Here is a 25,721-nt window from a genome sequence, read left to right as displayed (position 1 = left end):
TGATGTTGCATAATCTTGTTTACCAAATATTATATGCGCAAATTGCCTAAGTGTAAATGTGATTCTGTGAGAGTGTGTGCAAAAGGAAGGACAGTTGAGATTGAGTACACTTTGGTGTGTCAAAAAAATAAATGTGGGGGATAAAGAATCCCGACACAGTGGTGGTCATATATAGGGGGATGGAGAATCCCGACACAGTGGTGTGTCACATATAGGGGGATGGAGAATCCGGACACTGAGGTGAGTCAAAATTATGGGGGATGGAGAATCCCGACACAGTGGTGTGTCAGATATAGGGGGATGGAGAATCCCGACACAGTGGTGTGTCAGATATAGGGGGATGTAGAATCCCGACACTGTGGTGTGTCAAATTTTCCTGACACTTTGGTGGTCAAATTTGTGGGGGATGTGTAAATCCCGACACTTTGGTGTCAAATATTGTGGGTTCGGTGCCAGAGGAGGAAGATGATGGTGAGTGCAGTTGGCATGTTTTGGAGAAATGCCAATGTTAATGTGTTCAGTGTTGAGCATTTATTTTTCAAGGTTTGTGGCCACGTTACAGACCTGGTTTTATGTAGACACCTTCTTGTGTCAATGTCAGTGTTATATGACAACGAGATTGGGCTTGGTGCCAGCATGTGGGTGTTTAGTGGATGCTCATTGTGCTAAATATGGATATGCTTTAGGTAGATAGAGGGGTATTACCCTGTGGTTTTGTCAGGGAACCTTGTTGTTGGTGAATGTTGACACAGGGTTAATATGTTGTTGTAGGTGGAAAAGATTGAATGTTAGATTGTGGGCTGGTCCCATGGTGATGAGTTCCATAAGTGGCCATTATGGTTCTGGTGATTGAATTGAAGTGGTTTGGCTATTTGACAGCCATACTATGGACTTGGAAGGGAATAGCATTTTGCTTTTAATAGTTTGCAGGATGGGTTTATTTGGAAAGATAGTTCTTTGAGATAAAATGTTCATATTGTTGACTTTTCCTTCTGTTTCCTTCCTTCATTGTAATGTTATGTAAAGGGGGAGATGTGTTATGTTTTACCTATCCTGTGTGTGCAGCTATTGCCAATCCTTGGTGAAGAACCTTCTTGGGTAACATACACCTCTGCTTCACAGCTCCTCCCTTTATATTTGATGGAAGCCTGGAACATCCCTACAATTTCAATTCTCACGTTTCCATACGCATAGGGTTCTATATTGTGCTTCTTCAATTGTGTCACGTCTCCCTGCATACAACTCAGAAATGTCGCTTTTGACATCAATGTCCATGGTGAGCAACTGTCCACCTTCATTGTCACCACTCTTCCATTGACCATGAATACATCTGTAGGCGGACCTCCCTTGCTTGAGAACTCTGTCACTTCCAGCACATGCCTCGTCTGGTTGCTCCTTCCCATTTCCAGATCTTCTCCTTGTTCAGACACTCTTCCACCTGCTTCAATGCTCTGCACTGTCCCTGATTCACGGCAAACTCTCGCGAAATGCCAAGAAACCAATCAACTCCTTTGCAGTGACCTCCTTTACAGCTTCCCACTCAAACCATTTTGAATGAAAATCCATCACAACAAACACAAACTTCAAGCCTTCTCCCAGACCCGCTACAGGACCCATTATGTCCACCGCTAACTTGCTCCACGGCTGGTCCGGTATCACATTTGGAATCAACGGAGCCTCCCTCACCACTCTGCATTTGTCACTTGTTTGGCAAATTATGCTATCCTTGACATACCTTTCCGCACTCCTATCAATTCCCGGCCACCAATAATTCTGCCTCAATTGCCTCTTCATAGCCGCTTCTCCAGGATGCCCCTGATGAGCCAGCTCAACCAGTACGACCTAAGGGAATGAGGAGGAACAATGCACCTCCCTCTCATTAACCTATCATCACATACGTTTAACTCATTTTTCACTTCCCACCAAGTATTGAATTTACAATCCAAGTCCTTTTTTTCTGGCCACCCCCTCACCGTCCAACATTTGACTAGCTTGAGATCCTCATCAGAATTTTCTTCTTGTGCCCATTCTTCCTTACCAACTGCACCTTGTAATTCTGCTACTACTGACTCCTCCTCCGTCTCTCTATCTTCCATAGGTTCACCCCTGAGTGGCAGTCTGGATAGGCAGTCTGCCACAACATTACGCTTCCCTGGCAAATAGCTCACATCAAAGTTAAATTTTTGGAGTCCCAAACCCCACCTGCTTATTCTTGGAGAACCCATGGCCCATCTCCCGCTCTCAAACATCTGAACCATGGGCTTGTGATCCGACCTGACAATAAATCTCCTCCCCCACAAGAAGCACTTAAAATGATTTACCACCCAAACCATGGCCAACGTTTCTCTTTCAATAACTGAATATTTGCTCTCTGCCCCTCTCAGCGTCCTAGACGCAAATGCTATCACTCTCTCAGTATTGTCTCTGTCGTACTGCACCAATGTCGCACCCAGTCCCAACATGCTCGCATCTACTACCAAAACAGTCTTGTCCTTAGGGTCAAATCTACCCTAAGGTGCCTCACCCACTGCTTGCTTAATACACTCAAAAGCCACATCACATTCAGCGGACCATTCAAACTCCACTCCCTTCTTGAGTAACATTCTGAGGGGAATTGACACTTTGGCAAAATCCTTTACAAACCTATGATAATATTCGGCCAAACCTAAAAATGATTTCACCTGCTCTTTATCTTTTGGCACAGGTGCACATTTCACTGCTTCCACTAAATTCTTCTTAGGCCTCACCCCTTGCTCATCTATCTCATGTCCCAGATACTCCACCCTGTGTACCGCAATCTTACACTTGCTCCTCTTCACCGTCAACCCTGCCTCACTCAATCTGTTCAACACTTGTTTCAACACCTCATCATGTTCTTCAGTAGAGCTAGCATATATCAGCACATCGTCCTGGAACACAATAATGTTCTTTACTCCACTCAACACCGTCTCCATGATCCTCTGGAATATGGCTGCCGCTGAGGCAAGCCCAAATGGCATCCTACAGTATTTGAATGAACCAAACACCGTGATAAATGCCGTCAAGTGCTGACAATCCTCCTTCAGCAGAATCTGATGGTAAGCTTGAGAAAGGTCAATGACAGAAAACACTCTGGCATTGCTCAGTACTTATAGCTTGTCACCTATTATTGGTAGAGGATGTCTATCCACTAAGATGTTCCTGTTCAGATCTCGCAGATCCACACACAGTCTAATATCTCCATTGGCCTTAGCCGCTACTACTACCGGCGATAGCCATTCCGAGCTTTCACTCTTCTCTATTACTCCCCTTTGGAGTAACGACTCCACTTCTGCTTTGAGTTTCTCACTTAATCCATGAGGTACTGGCCTCACCCTGTGCACTTTCGGACTGGCCCCTGTCTTGAGCTGAATCTCGTGTTCAAATCCCTTCAACATCCCTAGCTCCTCACGAAACACCATGGGATACTCCTTTTCCCATCTGTCCTTCAGTTCAGCTACATCAACTGGTCACTCCGCGTTCGCCTGTATTCTAATTCCCAACTTCCACTGTTCACCCCATCCTAGGAGTGAAGAACCTTCTTGGGTAGCATACACCTCTGCTTCACAGCTCCTCCCTTTATATTTGATGGAAGCCTGGAACATCCCTACAATTTCAATTCTCACGTTTCCATACGCATAGGGTTCTATATTGTTCTTCTTCAATTGTGTCACGTCTCCTTGCATACAACTCAGAAATGTTGCTTTTGACATCAATGTCCATGGTGAGCAACTCTCCACCTTCATTGTCACCTCTCTTCCATTGACCATGAATACATCTGTAGGCGGACCTCCCTTGCTTGAGACCTCTGTTACTTCCAGCACATGCCTCGTCTGGTTGCTCCTTCCCATTTCCAGATCTTCTCCTTGTTCAGACACTCTGCCACCTGCTTCAATGCTCTGCACTGTCCCTGATTCACGGCAAACTCTCGCGAAATGCCCTTTCTTCTTGCATTTCAGACACAAGATATTTCTGGCTGGACAAAACATGCTTGTGGAAATATGACGGTTACTACCGCATTTGTAGCACTTGATTTCCTTGTTGGAGACTCCCTTATGAAATCCCTTCACCGCAGCCACTTCTCCTTCCGACTTGTCTCCCTTCATAGTGGTCATATTTATGGGTCTGTTCCATACTTCTTGCCATGTCTATGGCCGATTCCAGTGATGGATAGATAATAGCCAGTCACATAGATAATAGCCTCTCTTGTATCTTTATATTATTCGTGCAACAAACTAATTGGTCCCTTATGAGAGAGTCAGTGAGTAGCCCAAATTCACACGTATGACTAATAGACCTCAACTCTGCAATAGAGTTTTCCACCGGCTCCTGTGGATCTTGTACCCTTTGGAAGAACTTGTGTCTCTCAAATGTTATGTTTTTCTTGGCTTCAAAATGAACTTCCAACTTCCTTTCCGCCATGGAATATTGGTCCACCTCCCCCTTGCCTCCCTGTGGAAGATCAGGTAATCCATCATAGACACTTCTGCCTTCGGTTCCCAAATTGTGCAGCAGGATCGCCTCTTTTCTCGCTGCTGCGAACTTGTCCCCTCCAATTGCAATCAGGTACGTGTCAAACAACTTCTTCCACCTGTCCCACCTTATAGGTGGAGCACCAGGTTCTGACAGGAACGGTGGCGGGGGTGACATACTAGCCGCAGCCATCTTTGTGTGTCTGGTGTCCTATTTACACCAAATATCACCACATGCGCTACTGCACTGGCTTATGTCTCCAATCCTATTCACTGTTCTTCCCCTTATCTTCTTAGTATTTGTCAGTCCTTATGTGCTTAAATGCTCTTAAGCAACTCTTAAGTGTAGATGGTGCAGGTTCACTGTATATACGTATGTTCCTGCAACACAGCCTTGTGCACCTTCCCCTCTGCAGCGACTTTAATGTCCTCTGGGAGGCACACTCCCTGTGAACCCTGCAATGACCTAAATGTCCACTGGGAGGCTCACCGCTGCAGTAGCTTCAATGTCCTCAGGCACACTCCCTTCTTATGGTGGCCTCTTGTTGGCCCTGAGCTCACTTTCAGCAGTGCCTCCCCGCTGGCTGTGCCCCCACACCCCCTCCCTGCTCCTCACCTTCTTGTCCAACGAGAGGGAGAGTGGGCTGCTCCCACCAGGAGGAGCAGCTTTTTCTTATGTGGCCGCTCGCTCGAGTAAAGGCGGGGAGAACGTCCCCCTGCAGCGCCACGCTCCGAGGTGCCGTGGAGACAGTCCCCCTGCAGGCACCCACCTCTTTGCAGCCCTTTTTCTGTCGCAGGGCCTGCCCTCCATGCCACGGGCAGCACGTTCTGCGTTGCGGTCTGAGGGAGACGTCGCCAGGCTCCGCGGCGAGCTCCGTGTGCCCTCCTCGTCGCCACTTGTTGCTCATGTCATGTGTAGGCTGTGCATTATGAAACTTGACACTGATGTTACTCATGTCATGTGTAGGCGGTGCATTATGATACTTGACACTGATGTTACTCGTGTCATGTGTAGGCTGTGCACTACTGTTTAACTTTCTATTCTGTCCAGTTCAGACAAATTTTCTGATTACTGATTTGTCACTTTAAGTTTTTTTTTGTTACTGTTATGAGCATTATAAAGAATGTATTTGCTCTGTTTGAGGGGGAAGATGTGTAGAGAATTGTATTCTGTCTCGCGGCGGTCGCGCATGCTCTCTTGTTATTCAGGAAAAAGAGTCGCGTGACCGCAGCGGACAGTTGGAGGTTTGAAGCAGAGTTGAGCCCGGCAGTGATGAGGGCACCGGCGAGCTCCGTAAATTAAAGAATTTACCGGCTTTCGCAGTGTGGCCTCCGTTTCTTCAAGTGGCGACGAGGAGGGCACATGGAGCTCGCCACGGAGCCTGGCGACGTCTCCCTCAGGACCGCAACGCAGAACGCGCCGTCCGTGGCACGGAGGGCAGGCAGCATTTATCACGGTGTTCGGTTCATTCAAATACTGTAGTATGCCATTTGGGCTTGCCTCGGCGGCAGCCGTATTCCGAAGGATCATGGAGACGGTGTTGAGTGGAGTAAAGAACATTATTGTGTTCCAGGATGATGTGCTGATATATGCTAGCTCTACTGAAGAACATGATGAGGTGTTGAAACAAGTGTTGAACAGATTGAGTGAGGCAGGGTTGACGGTGAAGAGGAGCAAGTGTAAGATTGCGGTACACAGGGTGGAGTATCTGGGACATGAGATAGATGAGCAAGGGGTGAGGCCTAAGAAGAATTTGGTGGAAGCAGTGAAATGTGCACCTGTGCCAAAAGTTAAAGAGCAGGTGAAATCATTTTTAGGTTTGGCCGAATATTATCATAGGTTTGTAAAGGATTTTGCCAAAGTGTCAATTCCCCTCAGAATGTTACTCAAGAAGGGAGTGAAGTTTGAATGGTCCGCTGAATGTGATGTGGCTTTTGAGTGTATTAAGCAAGCAGTGGGTGAGGCACCATCCATAGGTAGATTTGACCCTAAGGACAAGACTGTTTTGGTAGTAGATGCGAGCATGTTGGGACTGAGTGCGACATTGGTGCAGTACGACAGAGCCAATACTGAGAGAGTGATAGCATTTGAGTCTAGGACGCTGAGAGGGGCAGAGAGCAAATATTCAGTTATTGAAAGAGAAACGTTGGCCATGGTTTGGGCGGTAAATCATTTTAAGTACTTCTTGTGGGGGAGGAGATTTATTGTCAGGTCGGACCACAAGCCCATGGTTCAGATGTTTGAGAGCGGGAGATGGGCCATGGGTTCTCCAAGAATAAGCAGGTGGGGTTTGGGACTCCAAAACTTTAACTTTGATGTGAGCTATTTGCCAGGGAAGCGTAATGTTGTGGCAGACTGCCTATCCAGACTGCCACTCACGGGTGAACCTTGGGAAGATAGAGAGACGGAGGAGGAGTCAGTAGTAGCAGAATTACAAGGTGCAGTTGGTAAGGAAGAATGGGCACAAGAAGAAAATTCTGATGAGGATCTCAAGCTAGTCAAATGTTGGACGGTGAGGGGGTGGCCAGAAAAAAAGGACTTGGATTGTAAATTCAATACTTGGTGGGAAGTGAAAAATGAGTTAAACCTATGTGATGATAGGTTAAGGAGAGGGAGGTGCATTGTTCCTCCTCATTCCCTTAGGTCGGTACTGGTTGAGCTGGCTCATCAGGGGCATCCCGGAGAAGTGGCTATGAAGAGGAAATTGAGGCAGAATTATTGGTGGCCGGGAATTGATAGGAGTGCGGAAAGGTATGTCAAGGATTGCATAATTTTCCAAATAAGTGACAAATGCAGAGTGGTGAGGGAGGCTCCGTTGATTCCAAATGTGATACCGGACCAGCCGTGGAGCAAGTTAGCGGTGGACATAATGGATCCTGTAGCGGGTCTGGGAGAAGGCTTGAAGTTTGTTGTGGTGGATTTTCATTCCAAATGGTTTGAGTGGGAAGCTGTAAAGGAGGTCATGGCAAAGGAGTTGATTGGTTTCTTGTAAAAGGTGTTTCTTAAGGAAGGAGAACCTGTTGAAATCGTGTCTGATAATGGGGTGCAATTTGTGTCTGGGGCAATGAAAATGTTTCTTGCGGGATACAGTATAAAACACACAAGAACTGCCTTATATAATACTAAAGCCAATGGACTTGTTGAAAGAATAAACAGGTACATAAAAGGGGGCCTGCAGATGGCCATGAAATCGAGACAACCATGGAGGGAATTATTAAGGATGCTGACATGGAATTATGTCACTACACCACATTCTGCGACAGGTGTATCTCCATTTGTTTCGATGAAAGGAAGGGAACCTGGGACAAGGCTTTGTCCAGGATGGCTGGGAATGGCCAAAGTGGTTAATGTTGATCGGAATCACATTATGAAACTCATTACATTGAGTCAGGAAAGAAATAAGGAACTGTTTGATGACAGGATGAGACTGAAGGAACAAGAATGGAAGGTTGGGGAAAAAGTATATGTCAAAAATCCAAGACTAGTGAACAAATGTGTGGAAAGTAGATTCCTGGGTCCGAAGAAGATATGTGCAGTAAAAAGTAATGTGGTCATTTTGGAAGGGGGTGAAGTTTGGTCGAAAGGAAGGTTGGCGAGAGCGGGTGATGGGGAAAAGAGTAAATTTGATGAACAGTTGAGAGCTGTGGAGGAGGATAATCATAAATTGAATGAGGAGATGAAAGGAAGGGTGCCTGATGAGAACAAGAAGAATACAGGTGGGAGAGTCAAAGAAGATTCTTCACATAGGGCTAGATCTAAACCGGTGTGGATGAGGGATTATGAAACTTGACACTGATGTTGCTCATGTCATGTGTAGGCTGTGCATTATGAAACTTGACACTGATGTTACTCATGTCATGTGTAGGCTGTGCACTACTGTTTAACTTTCTATTCTGTCCAGTTCAGACAAATTTTCTGATTACTGATTTGTCGCTTTGTTAATTTTTTTTCGTTACTGTTATGAGCATTATAAAGAATGCATTGGCTCTGTTTGAGGGGGAAGATGTGTAGAGAATTGTATGCTGTCTCGCGGCGGTCGCGCGTGCTCTCTTGTTATTCTTGGAACGAGAGTCGCGTGACCGCAGCGGACAGTTGGAGGTTTGAAACAGAGTTGAGCCCGGCAGTGATGAGGGCACCGGCGAGCTCCGTAAATTGAAGAACTTACCGGCTTTCGCAGTGTGGCCTCCGTTTCTTCACATCACGTAATCACAGTGGCCTTGAATCTTGTTGTGTCCATCTATGACTTGAATCCTGTCTTGCACTTGCTGATCTCTTGAAACATTGTGTTCAGTATTCACCTCTGCAACTTGATGTGCTCTCTCCACTTGCTTATGTGCTCTATAACACTGTTTTTGCCGGCTTTTCTTTTCCTCTCTTTTACCACACTCACTGCTTCTCAGTCTACTCTTCCTCTTCCTGTTTATTTACTTCTCTCCTCTCCTCCCTCCCCTCACTATATTCTATGCACTTACTCTGTCAGAAGTGTCATCAGACTTAGTATGATAGTCACTTTTATGTCCCCCCCTTACCTTTTGGCATTCTCCAGCACTACCAGAAATGTCATCAGGCCTAGTATGAGAGTTGCTTGTTTGATCCCAACCCCCCTACCTTTTGTCATTCTCCAGCACTACCAGACATGTTGTTAGGCCTAGTACGATAGTCTCTTGTTTGTTCTTCCATTCCCCCACCCCTCCCCTACCTTTTTGTCATTCTCCAGCACTATCAAAAATGTCATCAGGCCTAGTACGATAGTCACTTGTTTTGTTCCTCTCCTCCCTCCCCCCTTCCCTCACCTTTTTGTCACTCCCCTGCATTATCAGGAATGTCGTCATGCCCATTATGATAGTCGCTTGTCTGTCTCATCTCCTTCCTCCCCGTCCCTCCTTCCCCTCCTTATCATTGTCAAAGCTCTTGCACTATCTGAAATGTCGTCAGGCCTAGTAGATAGTTAATTTCATATTCTTAATGCCTCAAGGCCCTGAAAGGATGTCATTGTGTTTTCCCTTGCTACCCCCCCTTGCCTTGAAGCGCTTTGAAACACTTTGTGTATAGGCGCTATACAAATAAACTATCAATCAATCAGCCCTAAAATGAAGGGAGCTTTGTGATCAATGTACAATTTGCACATAAAAGCACAAGGTTGGTCATAAAGTTTGCCAAGTACTTCTTCGAGAGCAGGAAGACGTTAGGGGAGGAATTCTGAAGGGGTGAAACGGATACCAAAAGTTAGGAGTGTATCTGCTATGTTGAACAGAGCTGTTCCCTACTTTCGGAGGGGTTCGGGAAGCAATTACTACACCAGCCCACAAGAAGGCCAAAAGAACCTTCAATGTGTAAATGCATTTGGATGAACAAAAGGCCACCGATAAGTGACTTCCCTACTCACCGTCCTTAGCTTGGTTTTGGTCCAGACTTGGCAGGTCTAGATGTGGTCATCAGAGGTACGATTCCCCATCCTCGGTTCGGTTTCCTGATGCACAGGTGCTGCGGGTATGGACACAGGTCCAGTATGGGACAGGAGCTGCTACTCTTGATTCAGATGAAGAACGAAGAAAACACTAATGCAGCAGGCCTCAGAGCACTGGAAGGATTGCAGGAAAATCCCCTTCAGCGACCGTCACTGTCGCACAGTGACGCAGGGGCACCCAACTCTTGCGGTATGATGCAGCCTCCTATCTCATGGCTGGTATGACGAAATTCGGCAGAAGGGTGCTTTGTTGGACCAGCTGGGATTCCCCAAACACTTGGGTGGAAACTCGAAACGGCGACACTCCTGCACGGCAACCAAGGATTCAGTAGGACAGCCCACTGGATGACCCAGGAACACTTCCTGATACGATTACTTGCAGGGTTACCAGGCGATGTCAAGAGTGATTAGTCCCACCACTCTAAGGGTTCGAAGCACCTTCACATGTCTTCTGAGATCAGTAGCAAAGCAGGGCTCGACCGGTACAACAGCGGGATTCGGTGCCAGCCCTCTTCAAGTCTGTCTGAGGACCGTCCTGCTCTCATGCACAACGTACACTACAGCACCAGTAGTATCGATTGAGACCAGACCGTCCCAGCCCACTTCCTGGGTACCCACACATGTGACCTGCAGGGACCCACAAAAGAAGCTGTTTTTTTGGGCAACTGCATGCCCAAATAAGGAAATCTGGGCCCTAGAAGGGCAAGGGAAGGCCAAGGGGTCAAATGGCCTAAGGAACAGACAAAAGACCTCGAAGCACAGCCCTTCTAGACACTAGTCACAGTCATTAGCCAAACACGGTAAATGCGGTAGGGCTTGGTAAAAAGTTACCAAAATACAAGAAAAGGCTACTGCTGCCACAAGTCTGTTCCAAGGCATGTTGTATCATCACCGAAAATTCCTTTGAGAGTATCTAGGGTCATAAAACACAACAACCCCATTGTGCTGAATTGTAAGGTACTTTGCGCAATGACAAAATGTTACCAACAAGTGGCAACAAAGTCGAAAAGACGAAGAGAAACAACGTTTCTCAGTACTGACAGCCTGAAGGACGTGTCAGTTTGACCGTAACGATGAGCTAAAGCCCAGTGGAGTGCAGCTGAAGGCTGTGCTCCACTGTAAAAAGTCAGGTTAGGCTACAGAAACACATTCAAATGTTTGGGGGTCCATGGACTATGGAGGAAAAGTTGCTTCAAGAGAAATCTTTTCCTACCACTTTCCATTTGCTTCAGGGCTGTGGTTCTCCACATTCCCTTTCTCAGTACTTAGGGACAGTGGTCCTGGTGGTTCAAACAGTCACTCCTCTTAGGGATTTCATGGTACGCCCACACACTTTTCTTAGCAGCGTCTTTCCTGCCTGGCTGTTACGCTCACCTGGTCTCTGCGGAGGCATTGGGGCACGGTTGCAGCCCTCCCGGGGCGAGGTCGCTCCGGTCCGACTTCACCCTCTGCACTTATGTGGTGACTGGTGGTAATAGGTGATGCTGCTCGGGACTGCTCCTGAGTGGAGAATAGTGGGCATGAGTATGCCAGCTTGGGTACCTGATCCCCCTTCCAGACCCCTTCTCCCAGACCGTGGTACCCGTGGGATGTGCTGTCCCTAGAAAGCTCACCTGTTCATTAGTTTTAGCGAGCACTCCATCCTGCTGCTTCTGGCAGGGCTGCTTGTATGATCTGGACAGAGTACCTTTACTGGTCCCTTGCACATGGTAGTCCATTCCTGCTGCCACTAAGCCACTATACTTCAGGTAAGTGTTCCTGTTTTGCTTTGTCTTTCCTCATCTGTTTTTGTTGTATTGTAAAGTGTGTTGGCTTGTATTGCTGTCCATTCCACTTTTGATGTTTGCTCTTTTGCTTTCTTCCCTTGCAGGTGATGTTGCCGGCCCGGCAGAAGCTTCGGAGCTTGAGGCGGCAGCCAGAGGGAATGAGCAACGAAGCTGCAGTGGTACAGTAGCTGGCAAGTTGTTAACTAGGGGGCGCGCAGGGTTCAAATAGCTGAGATCCATCAACTGCTGTGACATTTTCCGAAACCTGCTTCCGAAACTAAGCACTCCTGCACTGAAATAAAGTGTTCCTGCTCACATCTCTAAATGAGCCTGGCGCCATAGTCACCAGAACTGAGTCCAGCAAGGGCCCCTTTGTTTATGGGTCCCAAAGGGACATAAGTGAGTCAAGTGACCCATTGCACCCATCACTAGGTGGTGTGGTGTTTGTGTTCTGTGGCCTGTGGCCATGACACTGGCCCATGGTTTATCAAGATGTTGCACTGATCCTCCTGAACACTGCTAACGGGCACCAATATCCAAGTACTCCTACGTTATTTGGCATGAGAAAGGCTTCAAATGCTCCAGTAACAGTTGGATCCCAGATTACTGAAACGTTCTGCCTTGATAAGTACCTCAATATCCCTGCTCAACTTGGGGCTGGACAAGATTTTACTTCTTTTCTCGTCTTGGCCTCTGGCCATTGGAACTGCCCCTTCTCCGCCAGGTGAGGAGCATTACAGACTCTTTTTCCCTCCTGCTATGCTCTTTCCACCTCTACTCCCTACTCCTGTTGAGCCCTATTGTCCATGCTTTCTCTCCTATGATGTTCCTTCTCCACTGCTCCTTCTACATTGTTGTTTTGCCTCTCTCCTTTCTTTTTTCTCTTGTTATTAATCTCCTCTCTCCTGCTTGGTGTTCTCTCTCTCCCCTCCTCCCACCTCTACAGCAATGTTCCACCTCCTCCTCTCTCTCCTCTGCCTCTCCCTCTTCTTACATTACTGAGTTTACCAACCGTTTCCTAACTCTCACACTACCTTCTCAATCTGGTTCCCTTCATCCTACCCAGGATAGCAAATAGATTTATGAGTTGGGGATCCTTAGAGGCTGCAGAATAATCTGCCGCGGTCCTTCTTATTGGCAGAGAGCTTCTCCTCTACGCAACAGGGGTATAAAATGAGGTCCGCCCTCTTAGAGTCAGGCAGAACGTCAGGCTACAACTCCAGGGTTGCATCACAGGTGCATGCAGCTTCTCTGTTTCCGATTCCTTGCTCTGTTCCGAAGCCCCCGATCATCTGTGTTTCTGCGTGGATGTCTCATGGGGTGTCTCGTGAACTAAGAATATGCACGTTACTTGCGTGCATTTAGTAGCTGCTATGGGCAATGTGCTGCTCGTAGTGTCATGCAAACAGTGAGTCACTAGCCATAACAACTACTCTCAGAATATCCTTTTTCTTTGCCCTGCATGTTATACCAGAGTAAATACCTAGAGGGTCACTGGTATCCCTGTGCTGTTCAGCATGCAAGGCTAGGGATGGGGTGGTGGCCCTCGGAGACCCAACATCAACTGCCTCAATGACCAGCATCAGTGATCAGGCAGTGGCCCACAGCCACCAGGGTCTCTAGAAATCTACTCTACAGCCCCCTCTAAAGGGACTTTGACACTGGGGTTAGAGACTGTTGCCATCAGCCTCTCTGTAGAGCAGGTGGACGATTCCCATTTCTGCTGCAGACAACAGGCTCTCCTTTATACTCATCTTCTTGAACCCTGTTTAATAGGGAGTTTTGGGATGGAGATGAGCCTATCCCACCCCCCCTAGGCGCTTTCAGGTCATGATGCAATATAACCCACAAGGGGGGAGTTGCACCCATCTACAGGGCGCATATGAAGGTCCTATAGTGCATAGACAAAGGCAAATAGCGTTTGCCGTCGCCCTGCGACTCCATTTTGTATTTGGCAAAGAAAGAGACATACTGATGGCCTGTGATGTATGTGTCTCTATCCAGCACCGCTATGCCAAGCTCAGCGGCTCACAAGGCCTGCACCACGCGAACCCTGTTCCCACGGAAGTCCATTCTCCTCATCTGTTACAAACATTTAGTAGCGCTTACAGGAATGCACCCTGCGAAGACTGTGAGACAGTACCAGGCCCCAGCGCTGCAACCATCCATCTCCACTAAGCTGCCACTGCACTCCTGACCACCACCCAATCAGGCCGGAGCCGGCCACACTCCACCGACCTCACCTCTAAGCGATAACCCCTCGAGGAGATGCCCACCATAGATCTAAACCTTTCACAGCAATATATCTCTCCAATATCAATACGCGTCTTTTGTAGAATGAGGTACCAGGGAGAGTAATGTAAGATTAAGTTCCGGGGTGGAGGTCTTGGTGAGGGAACTGGGGTATCAATGAAACTAACAATGAAGGGGTCAGCCTGAATGTATTCTACCCTTCATCTTTCTGCCACCCCTATCCTGTGATTGCCTCAGCACTTAATTAATAACAGTTTAGTCTAGTTGTTTAGTTTAGACATATACTTTGTTGTCAACTGCGACCTGACTTTCACCGAGAGGATGAGCCCAGCTGACCCACGTGCCTCAAGATCGACAGAGAAGAAACAGCCAAAGACAGCCTGTATCACCTATGGAACAGGACTCTGTAGAGGGTCCCCACCAATTGGAGGCCCTCAGTTGTTGTATATGTATGTGACGATCTTGCCCTTTATAAAGTACTGATTGCATGTGAACTGGTCAGAGCGCTCTCAGGCAGTCCTTTGCTGATATTTGTACGTTGTACAATTAAACCTTGTTGCCCTTGCAGAACTATCTCTTGGCCTTATTCCATAGTGGGTTGAATTTACTCTGGAATGTACGTAACAGTGGTCTATGCCTTCAGGAGTTTACTTGCTTTACTTTCAAATTGCATAGACACTAAGCTCTTCTTTCTAGTGCCTGTGACATGGATGTATGTTATGTATTAACTTGAAGATTTTTATAGTGAATAAAAGTATGCTGCCTGAAAGTTCAGGTGATGCACTACACCTCAGCCATCTTGGATTTTGTCATTTATTCTTTATTTGTGGAGTTGCTACCATTTAGAGTGAGAATGACTAAAACACCAATTTCTAAAACACGAATTTTATTTTCTGGGTTTGCAGGTGCTGTATCAGACAGTCATTTCCTTTACCTTCAATGAAGTGTGCAGCAGTGTCCGCATTGTCCACAGCATCTTTGCAGCTTCCTATATCACATCTGAGGGAGTGAAGAGGGGGGGGGACAGAATAGTAAAAGAGAGCGGATAGTTGTTACATGTTTTCTATTCTGTGAAATGGTTGGGCTGGGCATTAAATAGTTGGATAGTGATTCATGAATCACAAGAGCGCATGCATGAGTTCAGGTCTCGAAATCTATTACATCTTTAACTTTTCAACCCCACCACACTTAACACCCTCTCCCATCCTGTCTGCCTTATTAACGGCATCACCCACTACAACGCCCTTGAGAGTTTAATTTAACAGCCACCAGTGAGTGCTGCCACAAAGCCAAGTGGACCCCAAAGACAAGGTAACTCATGGGTTCAGTTGAACAAGATGAACTCAGGTCTCTGTACAAGGGTGAGCAACTCAAAATGATGTCAGAATATTAAACAGACATTATTTTTGGTTTGCAAGGTCTTTCTAAACGTTTTTCCTGGTTGCTCCCCAGTGTCACTTGTCTTAAATCACAATGTTGCTCTGATGGCTGAGCTCCCAATCACTGGTTGATTCCACCAGGCAGTCCACAGGTGAGGTAGACATGACTATGGTGCTGCAATTATTTGTATTGCAGGTCCAGGCTCTGTTGGAGCAATTCCCACAGGTGAGGTAGGTCATGAGGTTCCCTATGTTCCTGATTGGGTTCTAGATCATCTCCCCGACTCAAGGATCGGACCCTACTACTACCAAACCATGTCTTACTTCCCTCCTTGCCGACTGAGTGCTCACTCATGCCAAACAGCCTGTTGCTAGGCCTCATCGCTATCCCTCAAACTGTCATCTACCCATCTCGCTGCTCTGCTACGTGCCTTTTCCTTTGCTCCCACACACCTGTGCATTGTCTTAGTCTCTTGCTAGCTCTGTTCCTACGCCACCACTGGGCCTCCTCCCAGTCTTCCCTCCTCTATCGTCTGTTCTTCCTCTTCTGTCAGTTCTCGACCTTCCTCCACTCAGCTGTCTAATGTCTTTCTCCTTTTCTCCACCTCACCCAAATTCTTCTCCTCTCTCTCCTACTCCTTGATATTTTAGTCCTCCACAAACCCTTTCAGTTCTCTCCCCTCCGCCTTGATGTTCACCGCCTGCAAAACCACTTCTGTTCTCTCTGTGCCTCCTCCCGTAGTTGCAACTCATCCAGCACTTCTGAAAGTTGCAGACCAAGGTGGGTCTCCTGCACCTCCAACGCGTTCCACTACTCTGGACACCCACCCCTCCTCCTTTTGACCCATCTACTCCTCCTGCACCTCAACCTCCCTTAGCACCTTCCTCTCTTCCTCCACCTTCACTTCCTTCTGCACTTCTACCTCTTCTCCAGTCATTGCTCTGTTACTCCAACCTCCAGAATTCTAGCCCCCATGTATAAGCACGAGGATAGCTCAAGGGCAAAGTGCTCGCCTTGGAAGCAAATCGACACAGAGCACCACAGGTTTGATTGCCGGATCCGTGCTTAGACACCTCTGGGTATTAAGCGTGTTATAAATAACCTATCATATCATGTACACTTTTGGTTCCTAGATCGAAATAAACCTGCTCGCATGCCAGCGAAGGGGATCAGGTTGGGTAGGGTTTCACACGACTTTGTATTCACTGGACTGCTTGCGGTGTATGTGGAACGCATCTTTGAGCCCACAACTTTGGAGGCAACATTGTCAAATTATAATACAAGAGAACCAAGCTGAAGGTCCACAGATTCAATATGTGCACTCCAAAAGGCCCTCATTGTGGAGAAGGCTAAGGGATCCTCCCCCATACCACTCCCAGGACCCATCTCACAAAGCCGGGGGTAGGGGTTTAGGCCCCAAAGGCCCCAAACACATCATCGGATAGGGCCAGGCCAGGGACATTGTCACAGTGCCGTCCTTCAGCAGCACCAGGACCACAGCAGACAGCTTACACCCCCTGCAATTATATGTAGGATGTGTGCACAGCTCACATTGTTTTTATTGTGCATTTTAGTTAAGATTTAACTGTTTCTGTACAGAATTACATCAATCAGAAAATGCATATTATCATAATACTACAATCTACAATATACATTACTAGATCAATACAAAAAATCCATCAGCCGTATTAAAAACAGGGTTCGTCATACACTTCAATAAACCAAACCTACACATTGACTCCCACCCCAAAAAAAGAAAAAGAAGAGACATCCCTTAAAATAACAATATAAAATTAGCACTTAAAAAAGGATTAAACATTATGTTTGATTAAAGTCAATCTAATTAAAGATAATTAGTCAATTTAACTCTCATTCTCATATAAATTCTTCAAAACCAAACAACACTTTAGAAGGTGTTGCTTCCAGGTGAAGTTTGCATAATCTGCGCACTCTCTCTACCCTCTCGAGCTCAATCCTAGCGCCCATTCTCAATAGAGACGGCAGGAGATTAACCAAAATATCGCAACTCGCATCCACAGCTATGACTGCAGTCATGAGCACACGTGACTTCTGCAACAGCCTCATTGTCACACTTCCACGGTAATCCTTCTTCCCCATTGACAAGGCTATCGACTTTGCCCCACCAGCTTATTTGGCCTCTTACATGGTGCGCAAACCTATGCCCACTGTTACTTAATTTTTATTATTTTTTATTTTTTTGTATTCTTGGTTTAACCATAAAAACGGTTTTTACAAGATGAGTCCACAAACTTTTGCTGAAGTCTCTGTCTCGTTTTTCATTTTAATTTTCTGTAGTCGTGGTTTTTAAAATCAGATCCATGATTTTAGCTGTGGGCGTCACCCAGGCTGTCTTCTCTCCTCCAATCAGCTGCGACCACCAAAAGTCCTCCTTGTGTATGTGGGCCGAAGCTAGAATGTTTTTCAGGTATGGTTTCCTGATGTGGTCGACCCCTGGGCATGATAGTAGCAGGTGTCTGGTTGTTTACACCTCGTTCTGGTTGTTACAGAATCTGTATTTGTTGGAAGTAGACTGACCTCTAATTTCTAAGATTTCGTTGGTATGGAGGAGGTTCAAGCGCGCTCTCAGGAGTGTGTTTCTGAGCTTTCTGTTTGGGTATTTAGCCACAAAAGCTTGTATTTCGTGAACCTTCCATGCCTGTGGTGGCAGGTGGGCAACCAGTTTGTATGTTGCAGCTGTGTCCGACGTTACAATCCAATCGAGTTCGTTCATTCTTTGGATCTCACAGAGTTTGGCCTCCTGTGCTTTTACCCACAGGTTTAGAAGGTTGCAGCGATTGCATGTTAGCTCTTCATGTATGGCCTCAAGTAGCGTTGAGCGATTTTCCAGCTGGATTTTTCTGTATAGCATCATTGCGTTCTGCTCCACCACCGCCTCCAGTGACAGCTGGCTCAGTTTGCGCCTTATCAAGACCATTTGTGTTGAGTTTGGCAGATTAAGGACCTTTCTCCAGAAGTAGATTTCCAGAAGTTTCCAGAACTTTTTGGGCAAGGTTGGCATAGCTTCGGCTCCGTAGCAGATCGATGGTACAACTTTGGCTTTATAGAAGTTTATGACAGGCAGTAATGAGAAGTGGCCGAATTTGTTATCCACTGCTTGTGCCTGGGATGTTAAGCTTCTCATTTTTTCACATAAAGGATTCTGCATGGCCTTCTGCTGGTGTGACTTGTTCAACAAGACTCCTAGATATTTGAATTCTGTTACTCTTTCAATGGGAGCGCCGTCGAGCTGCCATTAAAATTTTTCAGATCTTGCTCTGCCTTTACCCTATGACAGAATTTTTGTCTTGCGCTTATTGATTTCCAGATGGTTGGTGGCAATATATTGCGCAAAGTTGGTCAGCTGTCTCTTGAGACCAATGGCAGTTTGGTCGAGGAGTATGAGGAGTATAACGTCATCTGCGTATAGCAGCCTGGACATTTTTTCTTGTCCCAGCTGCGGGGGGAATGATCGGACTCTTGTCTCCACGACTTTATAGTCTCCCATGTAGGACAGGAAGAGTGCCGGGGCCAGCGGGCATCCCTGTTTCACTCCTCGGTTTGTTGCCATTGCTTCTGACAGTGTATCTTGGTTGTTTAAGTGGACTTGCATTCTAGTGTTGTTGTATAGAGCTACGATTGGTTGAAGGAGTTCTTCTTGGCATTTCCATGCTCGTAGTTTCTCCCACAGGCTTGGTCTGTCCACTCATTACATTTAGTATATTTATCTAATTGATTATTTATAAGACTCCTAATACCGTACCTGAGTTCGGTTTCTAAGCACAGATCTGGGATTCGAATCTGTGTTGCTCAGTGTGGTCTTGCTTCCAAGTCCAGCATGTTGCCCCTGTGCTATCCTCTGTTCAGACAGCAAATGACAGTAATCTGTTCAAATTCCTTATCCGTGTTCAAATCTTCCACAGAATACACCCTCCCAAAGCCGCGATTGTGTATGCTTCCTTCAGCTAACCTGCAACTCCTATAAACATCCCAAGACATGCATGCGCAGCGCCCAGATTCCAAGAATTCTCCATCCCAGTATCACAGCACCCCATCCCGGTCTTGAGATCAGAGCAAATGGTACTTCTGTTGAAAATACCCTCTGAAAACACACCTCAACATGGAGGCAAGAATGCAACAATCTTCTCCCCCTGAATTATGCTTGTCCTCATGTCTGAACAAAGTTTTCCAGGTGTATGTACAAACTGTACGTCTAAAGGTTGGCCGCAAATCTGAGTTGCTGCTAATTATTTCTCAACCCACCTCAGCCCGGTAGGGGTGATGTAAACCTGTCGCCTTGACCCAAGTACTGCTATATTAGTTTGCAAGGTAGCTCTTGTAGCAATGGTTTTAAAAAAAAAACAAAAAACTAATTTAGCGGTAAATCATTTTGCAGAAATTATTTTCTACTGATGTTATGACGTGAATGGTATTATAGCGATAGCAATTTGGGCAGATAATGGGTGGGGTTGGAGAGCATAATTATAATATTCAAGAGTGCTGTAGTTCCAATACAGTTTGAACTGCAGGAAATTGCTAGCGCTATCCATATACAGCAGTGGGGAAAAGCCCCCGGACCAGACCTTATTCCCATTGATATAATCAAGGAAGAACCATCTATATGGACTACAGTACTATGGCAGGTATTTAATGCAGTGCTTAGACCCAATAAGGTGCCCTCTTCCTGGCAAAACGCTACCATCATCCCAATTTATAAAAAAGGAGGAAGAGAGGACCTGGGGAATTTTAGACCAATAACGTTACTGGATGGTGTTGGTAAAGTATTTGCTAGAATTATATATGAACACCTCCAGACGTGGGTAATTGAGGAAAAACTGGTTGACCACCTGCAGGCAGGCTTTCGGCCCAAGATAAGTACAATGGACCAAGTATTCCGCCTCCAAATTGTGATATAGAAATACACGGTCCTAAAAAATATGAACTTTTACAGCATGTTCATTGATCTCAAGACTGCTTGTTTGTAGGATAAATTGTGGTCAATCGCGGCTAGAAGTCGGGGGTCCCAGCAAATCATCATACACCTCTATTAACAAAATAAAGCTTCAGTGCGATAGGTTTGGGGGTGAATTGACTGATTCATTTATGGTATCCATAGGAGTGATATAAACAAAGAGGAACTCCAAATACCCCGGGAACTAATTGGAGTAGAAACCTGAAATCAAACAAAAGTGTATTCCCGTGTAGATAATATAAGGCAACTGTTTGAAAAGCTGCTAGCAATTACTCTACTAGGAGCTGGCACGACTAAATCATATAATTTAGTAAAGAAATTATCATATACCACCTATCATACTTTGCTTGTGCAGTATATTATTGACAAAAAACAACAAAGATATAATAAATAGTGTAAACAATAATGTGATAGGTTATAAAACAGACTATAGCTAGCTGTCCCTAGCTAATTTAAGGCTAGTAGTATTGGCCTTTTGATATGCCAAAATCAACCCAAATATATAGAAAAAGGCTAGGTAAGTTTTAATTACAAAACCAATAACAGTGCAATTATAAACTTATGCAAATTAGCCGTGAAGCTGAAAAAGTGTACATAAGGCTGAAATAATGTACTATGCCTTCCGCTGTCCAGAGTGATGGTATGCGTGGAAAACCATGACCACTGGCCTCGGGTGTAAGCACAACCCCCGTACAAAGACAGTGGCAAAACTGGCGTTTCGGTGGTATATTAACAAGTCTGTACCACCTTCGTCAGGGATATTAATCCTTCGTTCAGCCCCTGTAGAACAATCAGACATGACCTAGTCACTAAGTGTCTTGACTGGCTGACTGCCAAGCATTGCATGAAAGATGATTGAAGAACAACATATGGTATAGAAGACCGGGAATTTCCCTTTACAACTTTGGATCGGTTACCCCCCACACCCTCAAAAAAACACTCCTACACCTTCCCAAATTAAAATGCAACACCGAAAAATAAAAATGTGAAGGTACTATTGAGAACAACTCGAGGTGTTCTCCTGTGCAAAAATAATACCTGTAAAACTGTGAGGAGAACAAACGAATCAAATAGTATGTCTTAAAAGCATACCTAAAGCATTGCTCTGCTGGCCAAATGAACCAGAATCCTGCTCGCACTGCGCAAGTGAAAATGACCTCTTTCCCCAGGCCAAAGACGACTGCACACCAGTAACGCAGGCAGTCTGAAACAGAGATGAAGGGCCGGGAAGAAAGTAACCACCCATAGCGTTTTAGAGCCTCATTTATAACCGGATGCTAGTTCGGAGAACGGCACGTTAGGAAAAATGAAAAATAAACGTACCTGCTGAAGCCAGCGAGGTTGCACGAAGAAGCGTGCCGTACATACAGGCACTGTTGCGAACTGTGCGGGCACAGAGCCATATTACTGAAGGCTTATAGGTCAGTGGTGAGATGTCAACAAAACAAGGTATCTGTATTCCTACGGGACACAACATATGTATGTTTTGGCTCATGGGAATGCCGTGAGTGCATTTAAATAAAAAAGGCAGATTTACAACAACTTACTTACAGTTATTCTGCCGTGGTCAGAAACCTATTAAGAGCGTCCTGCGTGGAGTACTGAGACCAAGTAAAGTGTCTGCAATTCTGGGGGCGTGGCTACAGGTATAAGTATAGGTAGGATCAAAGTAATAGAAAGAGGACTGGCCCAACGTGGTCCAGAACAAGTAGCAGCCTATGCAGGCTTACTAATTGACCAAAGAGGATACCTATGGGGCATTTAGAGGAATGTCCAAGTCATCAATATGAAGACACATATAGAGGACAAAAGCAAGTGAAGTGCCCTCTATCCTCCGGAGTAACCATGCTTAAAATCTGAAAACTGCAGTCATGCGCGAAAGCTAAATGATGGTAAAAAATAGAGTGACGGTGTATTATAGACTATGATTTTTACCATACTGGGAAAGCTTCATTGAGGCCATGCTCAATAGTGTCCAATAAAAAAATCCAGCGCCCCTCCTTGTTAGCCAGAGTCTGCAGTGGGTTGGCCGCGTTTTTAACTACATCAATAACCCACCAAAGTAGGTCTTCAGTTGTGTGGCCATGTTCCATAAAATGGCTAAGGGCGAGTTGATAGCTTTACAGCGAATGCGGGAACGATGTTCCGTAATTTGCGTATGCACCGGGCATGTGGTTTTGCCTATGTATTTAAGTCCACACGGGCACTCGATACAATAGACTACCCATGGTGTTTTGCAATTTGAATGGTGCCGTATGTCCCATATTTTTTCGTTCAAAGGGAAGGTTTTGCCTTTAACTGCAAATTTACAAACCGAACAGGTTCCACAAGGGAAATGCCCTGTGAGGGGCCGAAGATCCCAGCTAGATGTGACTGATCTAGAAGATTTATTCTGGGTAGAAGCATGAACCAGTTCGTCTTTCAGGTTCTTTTGCCTTTTCATGGCAAAGATCGGAAGAGGTTCTTCAAGTAAAGAGAGTTCTGCCACAGACCAATGCTTTTTGATAGTTTTTTAATTAAAAAGGTATGTGGGCTATATGTGAGAGCGCAGACTAATTTGTCTTGTGGTGTCTTATCTTTAGGTTGTAGCAAGATTTCCTTGGGGGTAAATCTAGCCCGTTTGTATGAATCAGAAACAAGTTTTTTTGGGTACCCCCGTTGTTTAAATTTGGTGGTCAAAATCCGTGCATGATAATCATAGTCAGATATTGATGTGCAGTTCCTTCTGAGTCTTAAGAACTGAGAATAAGGTACATTCTCTTTTTGTATACGCGGATGGAAGCTGTCAAAGTGCAGTAGCGTATTGCGATCAGTCGGTTTAGTGAATAATGAGCATACCAGTTTTGCGTTCTGATGCTGAATCATGAGGTCCAAGAGCGGAATTTGAGTGTTACTCATTGAGATGGTAAATTTGATGGTTTGATGGCATTGGTTAACCCACCTCAAAAAAGCATTAAGATTATCTGGGGTGCTATGCCAAATAAAGATAATAGCGTCTATGTATCTCCGCCAGCACTTAATGTGCAGACGATAAGGATTTAAATCTGAAAAGACGAATTCTGCTTCAAAGTCGCCCATGAATATAGTGGCCAGGCTCGGGGCAAATGCCCTGCCTCATATGAGTGAGGCAGGGTGCTGTACTCTTCCCCCTGCTGTTTTTTATATACATAGATTAAATAATATGTGAAGTCAAATCAGAATGCTTGGGCCAACCCAAAATCGGCCAAGAAGCTATACCAATACTCCTCTTTGCAGATGATGCCATACTCTTATCTACCTCTGCAAGGGAGTTGATAACCACGGTCGAAGCTCTTATTGTTAAAGGTGCTGAGCTTAAACTTGAAATAAACAAAATGTTTAATCTTCCGGCCAAAAGTTATAAGATTTGGCAAGGTCAATCTGAGTATAAATGGGACCTCCCTAGAGCAGGTTTGTTGTTATGATTATTTGGGGGTGAGACTAAGTGATCATGGTGATTGGACACTCCAATATTTGTCTAGTGATAAGTTTAATCTTATTATACTTACAAATATCACTAGACAAATATCAGAGGGCAATATGGAAATTCTTCCTTATTCATGGCCGGATTGCGTTTTTGCCAGCACTAACATTGTATGCTTCACAGGCTATATCTGCAGCGTTATATGTTCAGAGGTCTGGGGATAAGCAGCTTGTGCCAAACTGGGCCTGGCCGAAAGACATTTTATTTAACGTCTAATCAAAATATCAGCACCATGCCCAGGTCATCCCGTCTATTTAGAGCGGGGTCTTAGGCCGATCGATCGAGATGTCAGGTTTTTTGGACATGGACAAACCATGGCAAAGATCTACCGTCCTCTGAGTGCAACATATAGATAACTGCCTCGCGGTACTTCTGGTCTAAACCAGTGCTTTACTGGCTGAGATTGTGGTCAACCCGAGACCTCAAGAAGTACCGCGAGGCAGTTATCTATATGTTGGACTCAGAGGACGGTAGATCTTTGCCATGGTTTGTCCATGTCCAAAAAACCTTAAGAGAGTTGGATTTTGATGAATTATGGCAAAACCCCATGGGTATTGTAAAAAGTGACGTGGGAAAAGCCAAGAGTGCCTGACGGTAGGTTATTGAGAGGGATATGGTCAATGCCTGTAGTGGGTTGGTAACAGGAGATATTTACTTGTCTACTAAGCCGATATGGAGGTTTGAAAAATATCTTGATGTTGTTAGTCCCACCATAGCACGTAGCCTATATATGAAATTCAGGCTAGGCCAACTGAACCTGACTTACCGCACAAGAACGTGGGACACAGCTGACAGTGATAGGTGCTTGGTATGTGGGTCAGCAAGGGAATTTCTGGACCACATTCTGTTTTTTTTGCCAGGGCTATTGTGCGGTCAGGAGCAAATACCTAAAGACAATTTGCAACACCCATGGTACACAGCGGACCAGAGAAGCTCTTGTGCTGTTTAGGCATTGTAGTGACCTAAATATATTACAGTTTGTGGCTAACTATGTCCATCAGGCATGGCGCATAAGAACTAAAATACTGAAACTCGAGGGATGCAGGACTTAGCTCATCAAATTGCTGACTACAAACCGCAATATCAGCATTATAGGGGGTAGATGTTCTCAGATATGCAATTTTCTATGCCACAGAGGCAAATACAATATCTTTTGCTATGAAGGTAAATGTTTACCATTGCCCTTTTGTACCGTAACATGTTGCTGCTGTATTTATGTACCTGGTTATCATTACTCTTATTGTGTTATAATTAGGAAATGTACCAATGAACACTGGTCCTATTAAGGCAAGATCTCTTTAGAAAAGTATATTCCTTTGTATTGGAGATGTATGCACCCTATTTCCCTTTGCACGGTATGCTGCTGTTGTTAAAACCCTCTGTAAATTGTATGTTCTTGTTGTTTTACAACAGGGAAGTTTTCCTTTAGTATTGGTGCTATTGAGGTTTAATTTGTTTTTAGAAATGTAGAAGCTCTCCTTATGAAGGCTCATGCACTTTAGTGCTCTTTTGCACTGTAAAACGCTGCTGCTACAAACACCCAAGGCTATCCCTTGCAAATTGTTTACCATCTGGGATATTTGAAAGCTTTCCTTGCAGAAACGCTTATCGATAATTGGCTTACCACACAATGATATTGGCGTAGTTCATTTTGAGTGTGTACACAGTAAGCATGGAATTGAAATATGGTTTGATGTTGTGATTTTATCTGTTTTTTGGCAAATGACGAATGTCGAATAAAAGCCATATGATGATGAATAATCAAGAACCCTAATCTCCGAAGCACCAGGCTCAAGACAATTTTAGTAACACTGTACTACATGTTGCCCGTGGATATTGGAGCAACGTTGTATACTAAAGTTGTCAATTGGG

The sequence above is a fragment of the Ambystoma mexicanum genome, chromosome 12 (assembly GCF_040938575.1).
Source record: "Ambystoma mexicanum isolate Mex_15411 chromosome 12, UKY_AmexF1_1, whole genome shotgun sequence".
In the NCBI taxonomy this organism is placed as follows: Eukaryota; Metazoa; Chordata; class Amphibia; order Caudata; family Ambystomatidae; genus Ambystoma; species Ambystoma mexicanum.
The sequence above is the reverse complement of the archived record's forward strand: the minus strand, read 5'-3'. Positions refer to the sequence as shown.